A 22,669-nucleotide genomic window follows, 5' to 3' on the forward strand; every position below is an offset into this window, starting at 1 on the left:
TTTTTCGTATGCTTACAATATTCGGTCATATATCAGATTTCTCAAAAAGATTCGATGCACTAAATAACACATCTTTGTTTTGTTTTGGACAAAATTGCAAGAATGGTCCCTATGGTATGTCAAAACTAGCAACTTTGGTTCAAAATGGGTTTGGCTCGCAAAGATTGTCCAATAGTTTCGTTTTGTTGCGAGTTTGGTCCAAATTCCTATGAACTTTTTATAATGACGGATTTACCCCTTATTACTTTATTTTACAATTTTCTTTTATTATAACAATTAAAAATAAAATACTCTCTCTCTCTCTCTCCCCTCTTCAAGAACACTCAAGAACACATACAGAAGAACATGCCTGCTGCCACAACAACCACCATCAGCCACCACCGACACCACTATACGCCACCACCACTACCGTCACCTACCATTGTCTGCTCACCTACATTTGATGGTGTTATTCACCAAGCACATAAAAACACATCAGACATGGAAAATTCACCAGACCTAGAAAATCTTGAAACCATCGTCAACCACCTGATTTTTACACTGAAAAAAACACTGCAACTACCACCACCTGCTGGTAGCCATTGTTTTTGTCTAACCACCGCTCTCTCGCCTTCCGTTCCTCTATATCTCCCCTCCGTGTCACCATTTACCAACACCACCTCCACTTCCGTTAACCATCATCTCACTCGTCGGAAAAAGGCCACATTCGACAACTCTCTCAAGACGAAAAAGCACTAATTCATGTTCAAATCTCGAAAAAATAACATAATCCATAATTCCTTTCAACTGAGATATCAAAACCAATTCAAACCCGAAAATTAAATAAACAAATCAATCAATTTGTGAATCAGCAAATCAAACATATAATACAACTTGGATCTAAATCGGCGACCACCATAACAAAGAGAGGGTACTGTAGGAGAAGACAAGTGAAGATGACAACAGTGGTCTTCCAAAGGCTCGATGATTTCATCTATCTATCGCCCCTCTTCACTATGTCGTTCAACTACCACTAAACCTATCCCACTTTTTCCTCCCCAAAGATCCGGCGACACCCCAAAGAAATAAATACCACTAACCACACCCCAGCTCACCCATCCCCATTCTCTTCCCCTAGCTCACACAACTAGAATCACCGGTGGAATCGTCAACACTAAATCGAGAAAGAAGGTAGAGAAAAAGAATAGATTTGACCCAGGCAGATCGACATTTCCAGGCCGATTCGATTGGAATAAGGTGTGATGTTAGTGGGGATAAAGAAAAACGGAGCACCGGTTCAGGTTGGGGTTTGTTGCCGGAGAACTGGGCAGAAGAGGGAGTTGATGGGGAAGGGCAGTGATTATCGCATCCACAAGTCGATGATGACAATAAGCAGCCGACAGTGGTTGGGAGATGTAATCCAAATCGATGGCGCTAGGGTTTCTAGGAGGTGGTGTCGTCGTCGGAGTCGATGGGTAGTATGTGATGCAGCGACGGTCGATAGTGGATATGAAGGGGGTTGTGAAGGTGGAGGTCGGAATAAGGGAAGGGGATTGGTGGTGTACGGTGGGTATTTTATAAGAGAGAGAGAGAGAGAGAGTATTTTATTTTTGTTTTATTTTTAATTGTTGTAATAAAAGAAAATTGTAAAATTAAATAATAAAGGGCAAATCTGTCATTATAAACAATTTCATAGGAAATTGGACCAAACTCGCAACAAAACGAAACTATTGGACCATCTTTGCAAGCCAAACCCATTTTGGACCAAAGTTGCTAGTTTTGACATACCATAGGACCATTTTTGCAATTTTGTCTTTGTTTTGAGAAAATAGTAACACACAAATTATGTATCAAAATTGATCGTGAAATATTATTCTTTATTTGATCAACAAATTATTCCGTTTTAAAAAGGTTCTTTTGGCAACTTGTAGAAAATTAACACGAACCAAAACTATTCCGTGACAAAAAGTCGCAAATCTTTATACTGGGAAGTCGATTCAAAATCCAACATAAAAAGGTGACATAAATTCATCGAGGTAAGCATCCACCAATCATATTTAAATCTTGATATCAGTGTCTACCATACAAATTAATATATATACTTGCTTTAACATTTCTTTGTCTTGCTCTAACCATTAAATAATAACAAACTATTGTTTTTTCATATTGTTTAGGGCTAATAATAGAAATAAAAATGACCACAGTGGATGGTTCAATTTAACAAATTGTTCCGAATAAGAAAATAATCACCAATTTTGTGATCGGTTAAATTCTGAAATTTTCGATAAATTCTTTTTTTTTTTTTTCAAATAATGTTGTAAGATACGCTTATGTTATGTAATTTTAAAGTTGTGTTGTAACACCCATATTTTTTATATTTTCAAATTTAACCATGGTTATACAATTACTATGAAATCAATCAAAGTAAAAATATGGTTTTACAAAAACCTTTTACTTCTTTATTAGAGTTTACAAAGTGATCACAAACTCAAACTAACACAAAAAGCATATTATCACAACATTAACATATCTTTTCATTGGTATTACTGAATAATAATATTCAGTTGGTTTTCAGAAACTTACAACTGAAACCTCACCTATACAAACACTCACACTCAAACTAGATAACAAGAACACAAAACTCAATTACAAACTCAAGACTCAAAACACAAGGAAGAACCGTAATCTGAACGAAAAAGATGAGCGAAGAAGACGAGAGCAAAATAAGACTAATACAAGTTGTAAGACCTGATAATGATCTTCCACAGCTGTAAACCAAGTATATATACTCTGGTTACAACATTCGGTTCAAGTTCGATTTAAACCCGAATCCAAATCCTGAACCATACCCGAAAGTAGATCCGTATGTATATGCAAAAGTCTCAATTGTGAGCAGCAGTCTTGAAGAATCACAAAACAACAAAATACACCCTACACAAGAAACTTATTCACAAACGCAATCCTCATAAATTACAATTCTTACCCCAATAATAACTATTTGTTACAATGTTAATCTTAACACAAAACTTTGATATTTTAAACCCCCCACCCCCCCCCCCCCACCCCCCGCCAAGATTAATATTGAGGGGTGACAAAAATCAACTCACTTTGGATCAACCAATCCCAAATGACAATACATAAAATCATGTTGTTTAGTTGGAAAAGACTTAGTAAAAATATCAAATCTCTAATTTTCTGAAGCAATTTTTAGAATTTTAAAACACCTTTTGAGTTTTAGGGGTTGTTTGATTTGGTGTTGACTCGGTTCGGTCAGATGCTTTTGTCTAACCCGGTCCGATCAGAATGTTTGATTCATAAAGATTGTGCCTCTGGTCAAAGTCAACCTTCTGGTTGACTCAACTCGCCGAGTTGGTCTTATCAACTCGTCGAGTTCCTGGGTCCATGAAACTCTTGAGTCTCGATCCTACTCGTCGAGTTCTTCCACGAACTCGTCGAGTTTCCCTGCATACAAGTCGGGGTATTTCACTCACAACTCGTCGAGTTCATCCATTAACTAGTCGAGTTCCTCTTTATATCAGTTGGGACATTTTGCTCTCAACTCGCTGAGTTCATCCTTGAACTTGTCGAGTTCTTCTTCATAACAGTCGGGACATTTGGTCTTAACTCGCCAAGTTCATCCTTGGTCTTGTCAAGTTCTTTGATCTTCAAATCCATAAACACGTCTAACTCGATGAGTCATCTTCTAGACTCAATGAGTTTGCTCAGTAACAACAAAATTTGGGGAACCACAACCCAACTCATTGAGTCGCATGAACGAATCGTCGAGTCTCCCAAAGTCCAATTATCTCTAGTCGATTTTGGTCGTGCTTAATGCATCCAAAACATAGATATGGTTCCCTAGGGTCGATATATCATGTAAAGTTTCAAACTTTACGTTCATGCATGGGAAATCTAGCTCAAAAAGACTCTAAAAGTGGTTTATATGATGCATGAGACTCCCATGGCCGTAAAGTTGGCACCTTTATGCCATGGAGTCCCTCAAAGACTCTGGATCTGAAGTTATTACCCCAAGACATGCTTGCATCCATGAATGGTTCCATAATATGCTCCATATAGCCCTAAGCTACCCCATGAAGAGATCCAATAAACAAATAGACAAGGTACAAACTTTTTACCTTCAAATGAACTAGAAATGAAGCACAAACGTTGGATCTACTTGCTTCCTCTAGAATCCACAAACTTCCTCTTCCTCCTCAAGCTTCAAAATCACCAAAAACACACAATGATGGCTCAACAACACTCAAAACGGTTTAGGGTTTCGTGACTAAGGTTTGGAGGTAATGGAGGCTATAGTTAAGGCCAGATAAAGTGTTTAAATAGGGTGTAACCCCTGAAAAAAAATATAGGGTTTCATTCTCGCAGCCCTACCCATCGAGTTTAGGCTCTCAACTCGTCGAGTAGACTTCAAGTCTCGCGTCCAATGATTCCCTTCCTACTCGACGAGTTTGGGGCCTCCAACTCGTCGAGTCCCTTCAAAAATGAAAACTTCATAATTAGAAATACATACCAGGAACCGAACGTTACAAATTCATTAGGATTTAAACTTAGTAACATTTTTCATTAAGATGATTAAACTGCATAACACAAATGCTAAATGAGCAAACCCGATAAGCCGTTAGCTCAATCTCATACATCTAAATACTAGGGCGCGCAACCCTGATCATCAAAATTGAGTATACTATAACAGAATTTGTCTGTCTATAGTACCATTGAGTTCATAATAGCACCATATCATGACTCTAATAACTACAATTAGTTCTAACAACCCTACACAATTAAAGCTATGTAAGAAAAATTATGCACTACCGGGTCAAGATAATACATTACGTCCAATGATCTTACCCTCATTGGCATTAAGTGAAACATCCCAAAATACAATCCAAAAATTTCATTTTAATTGATAATAAAACCACAGTTATCAAACCATTTCATCAAAACATAAGTTCTAATATCCTAAACATTGTTATCATAGTTTCAAAACATTAGAGTAAACATCCCAGGCTAAAACATCTTGTTGTGTGCAATACAGTCATCCCAAGCTCTTCTCTGTGCAACTGGAAGTACCTGAAACCAAAAATGAAAATTGTAAGCATGAAGCTTGGGCCTAGCTCGCTACATCGGGCTACTAATGAGATATGGAACCCCATCCACACTTAGCTAGTGATGAGATACGGGCTCCCGCCCACACTCATCTCCCTACCAGGCACAAAAAAGTATCACAAAAACAACAAGTATAACTAAGCATGCATTCCTTCCTCGGGTACCACCCAGTATCGAACCGTAGTTCGGTAACATACATATAAACCTTCCTCGGGCCTCACCCGACATTGGACCGAAATCCGGAACATATAAACTACATCGGTCTACCCCCACCATCAGATCTAAATCCGATATACACTAACATACATAAACGGTCCGAAATTGGTGCCTTCGACCCGTTCCTACTGGAGAAAACTCACCTCATAAGCTAATGTCCTGGTGATACTTCTCCGGTTGCTAATTTGAAATTCTCTGAACTGCTGCTCCTTTGGCACCCTGAGCTATCAGTATCAAAATAACACTTAGTTCCAAAATGCCCTCAAACATCAAACTAGGTCAACCTTAGTCAAAGTCAAAGTCAACGGTCAAAGTCAACGTACCGAGTTCACTCAACTCGCCGAGTTGCTCCTTCAACTCGCCAAGTTTCTTAAATCAGAATCCTGAAATCATGATCCAACTCGTCGGGTCAATCCCTGACTCGCCGAGTTCCCTAGCTACTCATAGTCACGTATTATCGAATCAACTCGTCGAGTTCTAGCATGAACAGAAACGGGACAACTCACTTCGACTTGTCAAGTCCCTCTCTGGACTCGCCGAGTCCATCAGTTATTTTGTGCCATCTTAACCGATTAATCCTTCTACACTTCGGATCTACACTCCAAACTCCTTATACACTCTGGAAACACTACTAGAGGGGTAAAGTTTCCAACTTTACCCGTTAATACCTTTCCTACAAGGGTTAAACTCAAACCTTAACTCCTTAAGACATAGATTCTTTTCCAAAAGTCATAGTATTCCAAACTAAGGCGTACTAACATAGATCCAGGCCTTAGACATCGTTTGCTCACGTAAAGTTTCTGCCTTTTCTTCCATGCATGGCCTTTTGGGTCTTAAAAGGCTATAATAACTCCTTAAAGCTTGAATGAGGGTTCCAATGGCATAAAGTTTGCACCTTTATGCCATAACAACCCTTAATGATCCCATATCTGATGGGATCCTTTCTTGGGGCGTCCAAACCCCAAAAGCTATCATTCTTGGACCATAAACCTTCACAAAAGAGAAAGGAAGAGATCTACTGAACTAATGGCCAAGATAGAAACTTGATTACCAGAAAATGATGGAAATGAGGTGGTGTGGCCAGATCTAATAGCTTCATCTTGCTTCCCTAAGCTCCTCCTTCTTCCTTAAGCTTTAAAGCACTCAATAACACTCAATAATGGCTCACTATAGCATTAAGGTTCAAGATCTAGGGTTTGGACAATGGAGGCTGTAAAGGAGGCCAAGGGTGTGAGTTAAGGATGCTTAAATAGGGTACAAAACCTGGATTTAGGGTTTCCCAAAACCATACCAACTCATCGAGTAGGTCCTTTTACCCGCGTACCAAAACTCGATCCTACTAGTCGAGTCATCCCCCCAGACTCGACGAGTTGCCTTATCGACTTAGGATTTTCCTTTCCTTTCTTTGGCCTTCTGGATTCTGGGTATTACATTAAGATCATTGTCTATAACCTGTAATCATCGCTCACTAATTCAGGTTTCAATTCTCGGAAAAAAAACCTTTGAAGAAACCTTTACATTATTTATACTAGTATGATAATCCGATTTCGCGTCTCGATAATCCTAGGGTCACATCGTGACTTCACTTCGTGTAACATCCCATTTTCTCAGTAGCTTCAAATTCACCCCTCAGATTCTAATTAGGTTATTTTGGCCATTGATTTAGAATGAAGTGGCAAAAGGAGGTCCTAGTGGCAAAATGGTAAGTTTGGAAACTTAAGTAGTATGTCGGGCGTACATGTGGTACGCTAAGCGTATTAGGACGTACACATGTATACGGTGGGTGTACGTGTTCCAGGATGGAACCCTAACTTTTAGGGTTTATGGAGTATTTAAACACCTTATGGACTATACCCTCCCATCTCTTTCAGCCTCCACACTTCCCTCAGTCATATTCAGAGAACCCTAGCCTCCCAGTGACCATTCTTGAGCTTATAAGTGTGTTTTTGGTGCCTTCAAGAAGGCTATTGTGCATCGAGGAGCCAAGGAGGGAAGATTGGCTTGTGGATCTTGGTTCCTCATCTATTTTGAGAGCTCCAAAAGGTAAAAAGCTTGTAACTTTATACTTGTATGAGATAGATCTAGTCATTTTAGCTTTATGGAAGCATTCTTGTCCCAAAAGTCCCAAAATGGTGCATGTTATGTTTTGGACGAAATGAGTTGTCCTTTCAGACCTTAGAAGAGGTCCAAAGTGATAAAAATGGTATCCCAATAGCTAGATTTGTCTCATGCATGAAGTGGGAAGGTCTTAATGGATTAAGATCATGTGTTAAGAACTTTTTGGACGCCCAAAGTAGTAAAGTTCGAGACTTTATAGTTCTATGACACATTTGGTTAATGGATTTGAAATTTGGGCTTAAGTGCTTAAGACATTAAGCACTTATTGGAGTTTTAAGAATAGCTCTCGTACGCCCCGCGTAAATACAATACGCCCAACGTACTGGTTCAGCCACCCCGATGGTGTTCAACATCAAGACAAGTACGCTCAACGTACCAGAGGAGTATGCCCCGCGTACGTCCTCTGTTGGGCCTTTGGCATTTGGGCTTCGGGTTTTGGGTTGTTTATGGACTAGTTGGATTTGGGCCTTTGTTGGACTTTATGAATATAATGTTTTGGGCCAAGTTTTGATATTGGATCATGGGATTAGGCCCAATTAGGAAGTAGGGCCCAATTTAGTAAATTGGACCAATAATGGGCTTTGTAAATGGACTTTCAAGTTAAGGACTTGGTATTGGGCTTTGGCCCAATAAAGGGAATGGACTTACTAAATGGTGTGGACCCTTAGTCAAGATTGTTATGTTGTGTAATGACTTGGTTTTTATTATCTGGATAGTTCGGGATCCTTGGTGAGGCGGCGATTCGGGAGTTCGACTCTTCAGTTCGAATCTGGCATTGCAAGGTGAGTTATCCTCACTATACACAAGGGTATAAGGCACCAAGGTCGGCCCTTTTCGGATTGTTATCCTGATATGTTATATGCTATAAGGATTTGTTAGATCGGTATCCTGGTAGATAGGATGATATATGTTTTTATGATTTGTTAGATTGGTATCTTGGTAAATAATATGATATATGTTCTTATGATCTGTTAGATCAGTATCATGGTAGATAAGATGTTATATGTTGTTATGATCTGTTAAAGCGGTATCCTGGTAGATAGGATGTTATATGCTGTTATGATCTGTTAGATCGGTATCCTAGTAGATAGGATGATATATGTTGTTGTGACCTGTTAGATCGGTATCCTGGTAGATAGGATGATATATGTTGTTATGATCTGTTAGATTGGTATCCTGGTAGACAGGATGTTATACTCTGTTATGATCTGTTAGATCAGTTTGTCTGTCTATAGATTGTTATCTGTTATATGTGCATATGTTTGTTTGGCGGTTGAGGCTTGTCTGCTTTGTGCGAAAGCCAATAGAACCGGGCATTCCAACCTGTTGGTTATGGGCCGTGAGTATTCCATCCCGAGGATGATTGGACTCATAGTATGTGGGCATTCCAACCTGTTGGTTGTGGGTTTGGGGTATTCCCTCTCGATGATGATTGGACCCATAGTATGTTGGCATTCCAACCGGTTGGTTGAGGGTGTGGGGTATTCCAACCCGATGGTTGACTGGACCCATAGTATGTTGTTTATGATTATATGTGTATTGTTATGGGTATTTTGGGGTAACTCACTAAGCTTTCGGGCTTACAGTTTCAGTTTATTGTTTCAGGTCATCGGATGGCCGCAGGAAGGCGAAGGTGTGACCGTAGACTTCCTCGATTGATGATTATGATTTTTGGAAACTATGATGTCTAAACTATTTTGAAAACAAATTGTAATGACTGAATGGTTTTTAAATGATTTAAAAAGTTTTAAATTGGCTCAAATTTTATGGATGTTACACTTCGTGTCAAACCCTACCAACATGTGTCAATATGTAATGTCCTAAATTATAGAGTAAGATTTTTAATTTCAAAATCCAAGTAAAACATTTCATTCATTCACAAAGAGAAATCATTCAAAAATGTTGATAGTAAAATTAGACCAATAAAATTCACAAAAGAAAAATCTCAAATCATAAAAGCCGATGTGATGCGATCATGTTAGACCCTTACCTTTGCTACCAGAAGTACCTGAAACATTTAAATTTGAAACTGTAAGCATAAAGCTTAGTGAGTTTCCCAAAATACCACACACCATTCAAATAATGGGCCAAGACCAACAATTATGTTTCATTCAAGCGAGCCTAGCCCAACACACATATATTTGCAACAACCCATTAAACATATAAACAGGCCTAGCCCAACAGGCCCAACCCAACAAGCATAAAAACAAACATGCAAGAGTCACAAAGGTGACTATCTTAACTAGACACCCAGTGTCATGCAGTATAGTGAGAAGACTCACTTGAATAAAAAGCTAAATATCAAAACTCTAAGTTTAACAGAGATAACAACTCAAACCACATATAAAAATCAAATATCACACCTTAGTCTACAACCTAAAACCATTAAGTTTGAATAAAAGTTAAAATGGTCAAAGTCAATGGTCAACAATCAACCCGCACCAACCACCGCATCGCGACCAACTCCTTGGTCACGTCACGGTTACTAAAAGACAAAATAGTTGCGACTGGGTCTTGTGACCCGCGCCAACCAACTATCTATCGCACCACGGTTGGCGTCCTTACTAGATTAACTCATTAATGACTTAATCTTTAAGTGTAAAACCCCAACTACTCAGATCTGATCCCAAAAAAAGCTTAATGGATAAAATTTCCAACTTTATCCATTCTTATGTCTAGATCTTTCTTAAATACAAACCCTAACTTAATAATGGGTCCAACACCTTGATATCTTAAAGAGAATGCATGAAAACAACTCTCTCTCTCAACCAATAAGTCTATAAATGATCAAATCCAAGTACAAAGTTCTGGGGTTCTCCAAACTCCAAGAACTCTCAAAAGAATGGACAAAAAGGGACAAAATGCCATACATAATGAACCTAAGAAACCAAAGATCAAGGTAGAGACTTTAAAATCATAATAGACCAAAATATGATTGCAAAGTTAGAGTAAGGCTTGAATAAAGCTTCCTAAACATTACAATTGTCTTCTTACCTTTTCAAGCTACATAAAATGCAAAAATCATTGGGGATTATTAGTATCAAGTACACATTACATAGGTAGCATAAAAATCAAAACTTGATATACTTAAGTGCACGTTCAACCTAGGATCTATGTTTTACTATTATATCATCCTACTTTGATAAACTACATAGAAGGAAATTACTAACCTCTGATTGACTTCCATGTGATCTTGTATGTGCCAACTTGTTTGTAAGATGAAGGATCCAAATGAGAACCCCTCTATTTGAATCAGACCCATACACCAAATAGAAAAAGGAAGAACCCACAAATTAGGGTTTATTCGAAAATCAAAAACCCTAGGAGAGGTTCTGATTTTCATCTAAGGAGATAGATAGGGTGGGTGGACGATTTCTATCGGGTAAAACAACAACTCTAGGGTTTAACCCTAGCAATTTATTTATAGGTGTATATACAACCTCGGATGGATACAAACTCTAGGGTTTATCATTTTCCTTAAATCAAATTTGTCATATCCCTATCTAGGGATATGAAGAACCGTCCATCAGAAGCCCTCCATGAGCTTATGGAATATTCCAATTAACCTAATTGATTAATTAATATTCAACCCATTAGTTAATTAAAACCTTTTAATTATTTACAAAAATAAGTTCTAGTTAATCTATTAATTCATTAATAAGTTAACACATTATTAATCTCCATTTTCCTTATGTTATTTGGGTCATGAGGCTAACCCAAAGAACCTACTATTATTAAAAATATTACCAAAATTGTTAATGACATTAAATACCACTTCCAACCAAAAGGAACCTCAAGAACACATAGGAGAAGGCTAGGGTTGCAAAGGGACAACTCTGATGATCGAGGCTGGTGAAATTACTAAACCCTAAGGGTATGTACTATTAAATAGGCTCAAATCTTGAGGATATCAGGGTTTGGTCCATCAGGCTTACCGTGTCGCGGTCAACACTTGACTATGTCGCAACTTAAATGACGTGGTCGTGTTGTGACGGGTCTCCACCATGCGTCGTGGTCATTCATAATCCTAAATTTTCAACTTGAATAATTATAATGCTAAAATATTAATACTTGAAAACAAATGTTACAACTCCCCCCCCCCCTACGTAAATTAGATTTTGTCCTCGAAATTCGCTGCAACAAACAAATTAAGATAATGCTTCCGCATCTCACCCTCTTTTTAACCTTTGACCTTTCACATCGTGTCCTTGCACGATCGTGATGCATTTCCTTTGTTTTCCCCATTCACCTTAAAGTAAGTTATCATTATCAAAATAGTAACCTACTTTAACATCTGCACTAAAATAAAGTATAGTCAAATAATCAAACTTTCGGTCGTTACAATTAATCTCCATTTTTCCATCTATAAAGGAATACAAAGTTTAATAACTATTCATAAATACACACACGTGATTACACATGCCATTTCGAATATCTTCGATTGCAAAGATGCAAAGTTACACATATGTTTATGTATAAAGTTTAGCATGTTATTAACATTTTTCTAACCTCCACGCAATCTACTTTTCATAATCACAAAAGCTTATGAAATATCAAAATTGTGAAACCCATATTCAAAACTACGATATGCGTTAAGTTCCGAAATAGGTATTTAAGCCAAAAACAAAAGATTAAGTTGTAAAAAGCATATTTCTATGTATATAAAAAATAATATGTAATAAACTTACTTGGTTTGAAGCCATTAGTGCCTATAAAGATGAACTACAATTGTAATATTACGTTTGAGAGATATTTCAAATAGAAATAACAACATGACATGTCAAATTTCTGAAGCACCACCTAAAGTAAATGGGGACAGTTTTATGATATGTCACAATTCATTATCAAACAACCGTGGACTTAGTAATCATTTTTTGGTATTGTTTAAGGGATATGTTCACGAAAACCCTTAAGTTTGTTAAACATTGATGTTTTATACCAAGTATGAGTTTATGTCTGGTAAACCCTAATGGTTGCGAAACCTTTGTCATTAACATATTTTATCAGATAACCATCCACACTCTCTGTAGCACCTGGTTTCCGGTATGTGAATTTTATTTGAGCATTGCCCTATTTTAGCCTGGACTCGGCGAGTCATAAGGTCCGACTCGCCGAGTAGGGGCGAGACTCAGGACACGTTTAAGTGGGCGACTCGGCGAATCCATATCCTGGACTCGGCGAGTCACCGCTGCTGGATGAAACCCTAAGTTTCAAGGGTTTGCACCCTATTTAAACCCTCATTCCGCCCCAACTCGTCCCCATTCACCCCCCAGAACTCCCCAACATCGTTTTCCCTTAATTCCTTGAGAGATTGAAGTACTCTTGGTGTGTTCTTGAAGGTTTTGAGGAGAAAGAGGTGTAGATCAAGAAGAGGAGAAGGAGATCAGGCATCTTTGTGTCATTTCAACATATTCCTTGAGGTATAGCTCGTTTCCCTTCTGTTTTCAAGCTTGTAATCCCTTTTTGCTTCATTGGAGTCCTTCTTGGGCTCTTCCCCAAGCTTGTTTGTGCTTTGTGGGTGATAATAAGTTGTTAGCCTTTAGATCTAGGCATGATTTAGTCCCTGGAGCTTGGATCTATTGCCTTTATGGGGTCATATTGCATGAAAGCCCTAGATCTACCTCTTTTGGTGCACTTTGAGCCTTAAAATCCATATTGGTGAATATCTACACGTAAAGTTGGAAACTTTATGTGTGAATTGTGTCCTAGAAGACCAGATATGTGAATGGCATGGACTGGAATCGAGCAAATCGGTGCATTTGATGGATGCATGGCTGCGACTCGGCGAGTCATATATGTGACTCGACGAGTCTGGTCGCGAGTCACTGAACTGGTCCCTTTAAGATGTATCGAGTTGAGCCGTGAGTCACAGGGGGTGACACGGTGAGTTGGAAGCTGAACTCACTCATGATAGGACTCGGCGAGTCAATGCCCTGACTCGGCGAGTCCAAGGCAATCTTCATAGATCAAGAACAAACTGTCACATCCCCAAACCAAGGATGGCGGAAACGTCTGGGGGTGGAGGACTTCATGTACAGTATCACAACAACGTGTATAATAGTGCTCAAAGTAAAAACAACCACCATATATATAATTGCAAAAGTTACCCAAAGTATATGTTTACATGTTTCATAAGCAATTACATTATGATGACAAAATAAATTTGTTGACGGTTTAGCGTCCCATCCTCAAAGCGATGAAGTTTTCCTATTTCACTGATTCCCTGAGAATACAAGTAGTTTTAAAGAGTGTCAACACAAAGGTTGGTGAGTTCATAAGAGTTTTGTTTGAAGTAGAAACCGTTTTTCCTTGTAAAATCGATATAGTTTGATTTCCAGAAAATCCAATATTTTCTTAGTTAAGTATGAATAGAAATAATCCTACATGATGCATTAATGAACCCTAGAGTAATCCGTAGAGTTCCTCTATAATCGTCCAACATATAAAAGTTATATAAGGTTTAACTTAGATAAAACGTTGAATATAGTGGGTCTGCCCCAGGTCCACAACCCAACGAGGAACAGGAGATGAGGCGGGCACCACCAATTCTAGGCCGATCAAGACTAAATTCTTATATGACTCAAACATATACGCTCAACGACTATAGTTGAAGTCTAACAATTCTAGAGGAAATATAGTTTTAATATCATAATAACTTTGTATAGAGACCCGACACTTTGTATTTGTACCCATAGAGATAAAAGGTGATTTTAAATCGACATAAAACTCATTTAGGTTTTAAAAATAAAATCCCGTAAACTTATGGATTGTTCCCTATGTGAGCCGTTATAATCATACTATGACTATGTGAACCTGCCACGACGTTCTCAGTGTCGCGAAAAATAAAATGACATTTGTCACCCGTAGACCTGCAGGTCCAACTGTAGCTAGCAGCAAGGTGTGGGGTGTCAATCCCAATATAGATCTATATACAAGTATCACGTTCTCCCTCAAGGAGATTCTGATTATAACTACCAGGAATTATATCCCGCACTCGGACGTACGGGGAGAGAGAGAGAGAGAGAGAGAGAGAGAGAGAGAGAGAGAGAAATATAGAGAAACTCACAATATAGGATAACAAGTTTACGTGAAATGTGTGTGAATATAAATATTTCTTGTATGAATGTACCCATCTTGTACGAGTGCGTAGAGTGATGTATCATAAACTATACCTATTATAGTTTATCTAAAATGTATGTAATATGTATGAACTCTTTTATGGAAATGTATTAGTGTTGTGAATTTATCAAACTATACTTTTTATAGTTTAATAATACGTGTTCCAAAATGAATGAATAATATTTAATATGAATGTCTTAGTTTCAGTTCATAATGATAAACTAACAAGGAAACACATTCAAATACTAAAACTTATGATTATACACTTTGCTCAACATAATACAAAGTGTTATGATATTTACATGCTGTTGGCAAAATTTAGCAATTCTGCCCTGATTTGGAAAAATCATAGAAAAATCATACGAAGTCGAAAACTAGATCCGTAAATTCTGAGAGTTCACAAAATGTGTCTAGTTTTCTCATAATTTTTATCACAATTTATAATGACCTCTAACTTGGGTGAAAAAGTCCAAAATCACAGACTGGTCCGGATTGTTGTTTGAAATGATAGGCAGTTTTGTAAAAATCACCATAAATTGTAGAAAAATCGTATGGAGGTGTGCAAGTAGCCATTTTAAAGCTAAAAACTTGAACTATTTGCACCTTGTACAGTTTTCAAAACAAAAATGTTTAAGATGTCCAAAACAGTCCGTGAATGGAGTTGAACTTTTCTGATGAAGGCTGTTAGAAAAATTTAGATATGTTCTTAGTGTTTTAACTTGTATTCCCCCCCTGAAAACTTGAGAAAACATGAAAATGTAGGGGTATGAACTCACCTTAAGTGATTTCAGTAGGTAAGTGTTGAAGAAGGAAAGTGTTCAACCCAAGAACACTTGAAGAATCACGTGAAGATTCGAAGATCTAACACAATTATGAGAGAGTTTGTCTAAGATATCCATGATTTGAGTGGAAATAAATGAGATAATCATAAAGAGAATGGATTATGCTTACCAAATGTGGGGGAAAAACTCAAGATCAGCCCTTGAATCTCGAATTTCTAGAGAGAGAAAGTGAGAGAGGAAAGAGTTTGATCTTCTTGTGAAATGAGAGCAAATGAGAGAAGTGAGGAGAGAGGATGAATAATCAGCCCTCAAAAATGTGGGAAGGAGGGATAATTGAGTGGAAAAGACATTGATGTGACCTAGGTAAGGTGGAGAGGTGTGGTTAGTCAAAGAGTGGGTGTGAGGTGGTTGCTTGTGACTTTGGATAAGGCAAAGTCAACACTCCACCTTTAATAATTCACCCATTTGATTTTTATTATTTAAATAATGATTTTCATCAAAATATGTTTAAATTATGAATATTTAGAGTTTATAATGTTAAAATATAATTTCTGGAGAAAATCCCGCTTTAAAATCACGAAAAACGGGCTTAAAATGTTAAAAATATCAAAAATGGGCTAAAAGTGACAAAAATGCGAAATCTGGCCGAGGCTCGGCCCTCTTATGCTGAACCGAGAGAGAGGGAGGCAGAAACCGAGAGAAGAAGAAGAGAGAAGGGAAGGAACCGAGAGGGGAGAAGAGGGAGAGAAGGAACCGAGCGCGCGAAGAGAACCGAGAGGAGAGAAAGGGAACCGAGCGCGGAGGCGGACCGAGAGGCACCGAGAGTGGAGGCGGACCGAGAGGCACCGAGAGTGGAGGTGGACCGAGAGGCACCGAGAGGGACCGATCGCTCGGTTGGTCTCGGGTCTCTTAGCCACCAGAGGCTCGGTCTCTGGTCTCTTAGCCACCAGAGGCTCGGTCTCTGGTCCTAAGAAGCCTCTCATTCCGGTTTCGGTTCCTAAAGCCTATTTTTCTCGTTTTCGCCCCGTTTTAAGCCGTTTTTGACCCGGTTAAGGGCGGAATGACCCGAATGATTCCAAAAAGTTACGGGAAACTTTTGAGAGAGATTTGGGAGAGATTTCTCACACTTGGAGAGATTTGGGAGAGATTTGACATTCTTGGAGAGATTTCTCATACAAAGAGATATTTGAGAGAGATTTCACATACTTGGAGGGATTTGAGAGAGATTTGGCATTCTTGGAGAGATTTCTCATACAGAGAGATATTTGAGAGAGATTTCACATACTTGGAGAGATTTGGGAGAGATTTGACATTCTTGGAGAGATTTCTCATACAAAGAGATATTTGAGAGAGATTTCACATACTTGGAGGGATTTGAGAGAGATTTGACATTCTTGGAGAGATTTATCATACAGAGAGATATTTGAGAGAGATTTCACATACTTGGAGAGATTTGGGAGAGATTTGACATTCTTGGAGAGATTTCTCATACAAAGAGATATTTGAGAGAGATTTCACATACTTGGAGAGATTTGGGAGAGATTTTACATAGAGAGAGATAGAGTGAAAACGATTGAGAGAGGATCCATGTGTGACAATTGTGAGTGTCCGGCATCGCAATGCATGGTTCGTAAACCCTGTTAAGCCTTGTTTAAGGATCTAACACACTCCCGATGAGTATGCATCATTATTTTATCAGTTTGGCTCGCCACGTACTACAGTTTTTAGGTTAAAGAGATCTAGTTGTACGTACTTTTCGATTCATGTTTTCTTATTAGAATAGTGGGTTGTTTAGTAAATACTGAACGTAAGTCCAAGTACACAAGGGTTAGTTGAGCTGACCGGTTTGACTTGTTGACTTTATTTGACTTTGAATTGACCAGAATTTGACGGTTGTCACACAAACTCGGCGAGTTGTTCATACAACTCGGCGAGTCTTCGCATATGTGTTCTTCGGATGAAGATGAACTCGACGAGTTGTTCATACAACTCGGCGAGTAGGATGAAGGAGTTGAATGACAGTTTAGAAGATGAACTCGTCGAGTCATAGCCCAACTCGACGAGTAGAATCAGGGACCCAGGACAATAGTTTGCTAGGGACTCGGCGAGTGGAGATCCACTCGGCGAGTTGGGTCAACTAAAAGTTGACTTCGATTTGACTTAGGGCTAGACCAGGGGTAAAATGGCCTTTTTACCCAAAGGACAGTTAGCAGTGTATGATTAAGTATATTGTGGGAATTACAGCCGGGGAGTTTCCGGAGCAGCAGCAGCAGTAGTAGGTGATCGATTCCCACACAGACCAGCAGCTATTTCGAGGTGAGTTTCCTTCCAGTAGTAACGGGTCTAAGGCACCAAGGCCGGCCCGTATAGACGAGACGTTAGTATTAGAGTGTGGGCTGAGCCTGTATCTCTTAGCTGAGTTGATTATGATATATGTCAGTATGATAGAGTTGTCTATACTTGTTGTCTGTGGGATACTTGTATGATAAGAGTTGGCGGTTGAGTGTGGGCGAGGCCCGTATCTCTCCGAGAATGGAGTGTGGGCTAGGCCCGTATCTCCCAGATAGCGAAGTGTGGGCGGGGCCCGTATCTTCACGAGTGTGGGCAGGGCCCGTATCTCTCAGAAAGCGAAGTGTGGGCGGGGCCCGTATCTTCACGACTGACGAAGAAAGCCGTGGTCTTTCGGTGGGGACCCGAGCAGCAGGCTGCGTTTGAGATGCTGAGACAGAAATTGTGTGAGGCGCCGATCCTAGCCCTGCCTGAGGGCGTAGAGGATTTTGCGGTTTACTGCGATGCGTCCATTTCGGGGTTGGGCGCAGTTCTGATGCAGAGGGGGCATGTCATTGCCTACGCTTCGCGGCAGCTCAAGCCTCACGAGGCCAACTACCCGACGCACGATTTGGAGTTGGGGGCGGTGGTCTTTGCCCTCAAGATTTGGCGACATTACCTCTACGGGGTTCGGTGTACCATCTACACGGACCACAAGAGTTTGAGGTACCTCATGGACCAGCCGAATCTGAATATGAGGCAGCGGCGGTGGTTGGACGTGGTGAAGGATTATGATTGCGAGATCCTTTACCACCCGGGGAAGGCCAATGTGGTGGCCGATGCGCTTAGCCGCAAGACGGTGCCGATCAGGGACGTTTGCTTGAGGATGACCGTGGTGACTCCCCTATTGGAGCAGATTCGGGAGGCTCAACAGGAGGCTATCAAGGAGGAGCATCGGAAGAGCGAGCGTGTGGTGGGTCAGGTTTCCTCCTTTGATTATGATGGCAGAGGACTTTTGACACTACACGTAGGGTGTGGGTGCCGTATCACGGTGGCGTGCGTCAGATTTTGATGGAGGAGGCGCACAAGTCCCGATTTTCTATTCATCCTGGGGCGACGAAGATGTATAGGGATCTTCATCCGGATTACTGGTGGCCTTGCATGAAGCGGGATGTGGCATGGTACGTCGAGCGGTGTTTGACCTGCAGGAAGGTCAAGGCCGAACATCAGAGACCGCATGGCAAGATGCAGCCGTTGGACATCCCATTGTGGAAATGGGAAGATATCACGATGGATTTTATCACAAAGCTTCCCAGGACCGCACGTGGAGTGGATTCGATTTAGGTCATCGTGGATAGATTGACCAAGAGTGCTCACTTTATTCCAATCCAGGAGAGCATATCGGCCGAAAAATTGGCCGACATCTATATCAGGGAGATTGTGGCACGGCATGGAGTGCCAGTAACGGTAATCTCGGACAGGGATGTGCGTTTTACTTCCAGATTTTGGAAGAAATTCCATGACGAGTTGGGCACTCGTCTGCATTTCAGCACCGCCTTTCACCCGCAGACAGATGGTCAGAGTGAGCGGACCATCCAGACTTTGGAGGACATGTTGCGGGCGTGTGTGTTGGATTTCGGTGGTAGCTGGGATACCTATCTTCCCTTGGCTGAGTTCTCCTACAACAACAGCTATCACGCGAGTATTGACCGACCACCGTTCGAGATGTTGTATGGGCGGAAGTGCAGAACCCCGATATGTTGGGGTGAAGTTGGCTAGAGAGTCATGGGAAGCACCAAGGTGGTGCTAGAGACGACCGAGAGGATCCAGTAGGTTCGGAGCAGACTTCAGACTGCACAGAGTCGGCAGAAAAGCTACGCCGATAGGCGTCAATCCGACTTGGAGTTCCAAGTCGGGGATATGGTTCTCCTGAAAGTGTCGCCTTGGAAAGGTGTCATTCGATTCAGGAAGCGGGGCAAGTTGGGCCCAAGATTCATCGGGCCGTTCAGGGTCGCAGCCCGGGTGGGCAAGGTGGCGTATAGGCTGGACCTGCCAGCCGAGCTCAGTCAGATCCACAGCACCTTTCATGTTTCGCAGCTGCGGAAGTGCCTGGTGGACGATTCAGCAGTAGTACCATTGGAGGATATTCAGGTTGATGACAGCTTGAATTACATTGAGCGCCCAGTCGCAATACTTGACAGAAAGACAAAGGCTTTGAGAAACAAGAGGATAAAACTAGTAAAGGTGCAATGGCAGCACCGCAAGGGTTCAGAATGGACTTGGGAACCGATGGACGAGATGATGGAGCATTACCCCGAGCTGTTTCAGGACCGGGCAGCAGACTTCGAGGACGAAGTCTAAAATAAGTGGGGGAGATTTGTAGCACCTGGTTTCCGGTATGTGAATTTTATTTGAGCATTACCCTATTTTAGCCTGGACTCGGCGAGTCATAAGGTCCGACTCGCTGAGTAGGGGCGAGACTCAGGACACGTTTAAGTGGGCGACTCGGCGAGTCCATATCCTGGACTCGGCGAGTCACCGCTGCTGGATGAAACCCTAAGTTTCAAGGGTTTGCACCCTATTTAAACCCTCATTCCGCCCCAACTCGTCCCCATTCACCCCCCAGAACTCCCCAACATCGTTTTCCCTTACATCCTTGAGAGATTGAAGTACTCTTGGTGTGTTCTTGAAGGTTTTGAGGAGAAAGAGGTGTAGATCAAGAAGAGGAGAAGGAGATCAGGCATCTTTGTGTCATTTCAACATATTCCTTGAGGTATAGCTCGTTTCCCCTCTGTTTTCAAGCTTGTAATCCCTTTTTGCTTCATTGGAGTCCTTCTTGGGCTCTTCCCCAAGCTTGTTTGTGCTTTGTGGGTGATAACAAGTTGTTAGCCTTTAGATCTAGGCATGATTTAGTCCCTGGAGCTTGGATCTATTGCCTTTATGGGGTCATATTGCATGAAAGCCCTAGATCTACCTCTTTTGGTGCACTTTGAGCCTTAAAATCCATATTGGTGAATATCTACACGTAAAGTTGGAAACTTTACGTGTGAATTGTGTCCTAGAAGCCCAGATCTGTGAATGGCATGGACTGGAATCGAGCAAATCGGTGCATTTGATGGATGCATGGCTGCGACTCGGTGAGTCATATATGTGACTCGACGAGTCTGGTCGCGAGTCACTGAACTGGTCCCTTTAAGATGTATCGAGTTGAGCCGTGAGTCACAGGGAGTGACACGGTGAGTTGGAAGATGAACTCACTCATGATAGGACTCGGCGAGTCAATGCCCTGACTCGGCGAGTCCAAGGCAATCTTCATAGATCAAGAACAAACTCGGCGAGTTGTTCATACAACTCGGCGAGTCTTCGCATATGTGTTCTTCGGATGAAGATGAACTCGACGAGTTGTTCATACAACTCGGCGAGTAGGATGAAGGAGTTGAATGACAGTTTAGAAGATGAACTCGTCGAGTCATAGCCCAACTCGACGAGTAGAATCAGGGACCAAGGACAATAGTTTGCTAGGGACTCGGCGAGTGGAGATCCACTCGGCGAGTTGGGTCAACTAAAAGTTGACTTCGATTTGACTTAGGGCTAGACCAGGGGTAAAATGGCCTTTTTACCCAAAGGACAGTTAGCAGTGTATGATTAAGTATATTGTGGGAATTACAGCCGGGGAGTTTCCGGAGCAGCAGCAGCAGTAGTAGGTGATCGATTCCCACACAGACCAGCAGCTATTTCGAGGTGAGTTTCCTTCCAGTAGTAATGGGTCTAAGGCACCAAGGCCGGCCCGTATAGACGAGACGTTAGTATTAGAGTGTGGGCTGAGCCCGTATCTCTTAGCTGAGTTGATTATGATATATGTCAGTATGATAGAGTTGTCTATACTTGTTGTCTGTGGGATACTTGTATGATAAGAGTTGGCGGTTGAGTGTGGGCGAGGCCCGTATCTCTCCGAGAATGGAGTGTGGGCTAGGCCCGTATCTCCCAGATAGCGAAGTGTGGGCGGGGCCCGTATCTTCACGAGTGTGGGCGGGGCCCGTATCTCTCAGAAAGTGAGGTGTGGGCGGGGCCCGTATCTTCACGAGTGTGGGCGGGGCCCGTATCTTCACGAGTGTGGGCGGGGCCCGTATCTCCTAATTGCATGTTATTTGTTAAATGCTTTCATGGTATGGGGTATTATGGGGGAGCTCACTAAGCTTTGTGCTTATGGTTTCAGTTTTGGTTTCAGGTACCTCCTCAACTAGGGGAAAGGAGCCGGCGCGGTAGCAGCATGTCACACACACCCTCTTCGGTTTCCGCATTTACGAGCTTTTCTTGGATTGATACTCTGATATTCTGATTAGTTGTATGTTTTGGTGTTCGGACATGGTTCAGTTTATATTATGGATGATCGAATGATGTTTTAGCTATTAATATTTTCTAAAGTAACGTTTTTAAACAAAAAAAATTTTGATGTGAAAATTGGGTCGTTACACTCTCGCTAACCCTGATTTATTAGACAGCAACATGGAAGATAAAAGGCATTAATGCATAAAGTCTCATTCCTCCATAACTACAACTCCAAATATCATAATAATAAAGAAAGAAAGCTTCTTCCACAACCTAGACATTGGTATAAGAGACATATGGTTAAATGGAGAAGAAATTGTATATAACACATACATCCATGAGAGAAATATAAAGGAACAGGGGGGGGGGACCTGATTTCTTCCATCCAGATTTTGATAAGGATGATGGTAGATTTGGTTAATAAGATATCACTGAAGATGGAACCACTTATTAGCTATGATCACTACTCGATTTCTTCTTATGATGTCCTTGCTCCTCATTTTTTTTCTTTGATTTTGTTAGAAAAAATGATGACCGAATGTAGGAAGCCTAAGCAACGTGCAAAACTGAACACCTAATGAATTCCCCTTTGGGTCAATCATTCTCATCAATAAAATCAAACTCACTTTATTCTTCAAATTTCAAAGAGATATGCCAGTGCAGCCGCATATTTAAATCACCTTTCGTTTTCAATTGAAGAAGGGCCACATGGGTAACAAATCGGTTGTGAGTAAGTG

The sequence above is a fragment of the Lactuca saligna genome, chromosome 6, assembly GCF_052625555.1.
Source record: "Lactuca saligna cultivar CGN05327 chromosome 6, ASM5262555v1, whole genome shotgun sequence".
NCBI classification, from domain to species: domain Eukaryota; kingdom Viridiplantae; phylum Streptophyta; class Magnoliopsida; order Asterales; family Asteraceae; genus Lactuca; species Lactuca saligna.